This window comes from Penaeus monodon, chromosome 15 (genome assembly GCF_015228065.2).
Source record: "Penaeus monodon isolate SGIC_2016 chromosome 15, NSTDA_Pmon_1, whole genome shotgun sequence".
NCBI lineage: Eukaryota > Metazoa > Arthropoda > Malacostraca > Decapoda > Penaeidae > Penaeus > Penaeus monodon.
The window spans coordinates 48176722-48177455 of NC_051400.1; positions in this window are offsets into that span (position 1 = coordinate 48176722).

Consider the following 734-nt stretch of genomic DNA (forward strand, 5'->3'; position numbering starts at 1 on the left):
CTCATCACCACATTCATAAAATATCACAGACCTAATTAGAATAGTTTTTCACTGCGCCGCGTCTACCTGACTGCCAAGCTACTTATTTTCCTTGTCCATTGCTTGTCAATTTATCTCCCTCACTGTGGGTCTGCTGAAAGGACTACCTACTGCTTTTCCTACCTGCCTGCTTGCTCGCTCCTCTGCTTGTAGTTTTCGACATCTTCCTGCTTGCCTGACTGTGCCTGATTGCTTTCACACTCTCAGTCTAATATCTAGTTAGCTGTTTTTCATTAATTATCTCGTTACGTGACTGGTTTTGCTGTGAAATTATCTACTCGGGTGTATGAATATCGATGAAATCAATGGCAACTTGTCAATACTCGGGTGTTTGTCTTTATATACAATCTTTACTTCCATACCCTTATATAGAATGTTTATCTGTATATAAACTGTTTACCTTTATCCTTACATTTTGAATAGATTGTTAACCTTTATATACTGCTATAACCTTATACATTTTTACCTGTATATACATTATTTACTTTTGTACATAATTTCTCTTTATATAGATTGTTTATTTTCTTGCACATTCATCTCAAAAGCCAGTCGTCCGTCACTGAACGAGCAGGCCAGTCAGCCAGTTGACTGTCTTCCAGTTAATTAGCTGCTCACTCATCCAGACAGTGAAAATGCTTGCCAATTGACCGGTTAATTAACAAAAGATCTTCAACTAATAAGTAATATTGCTACCA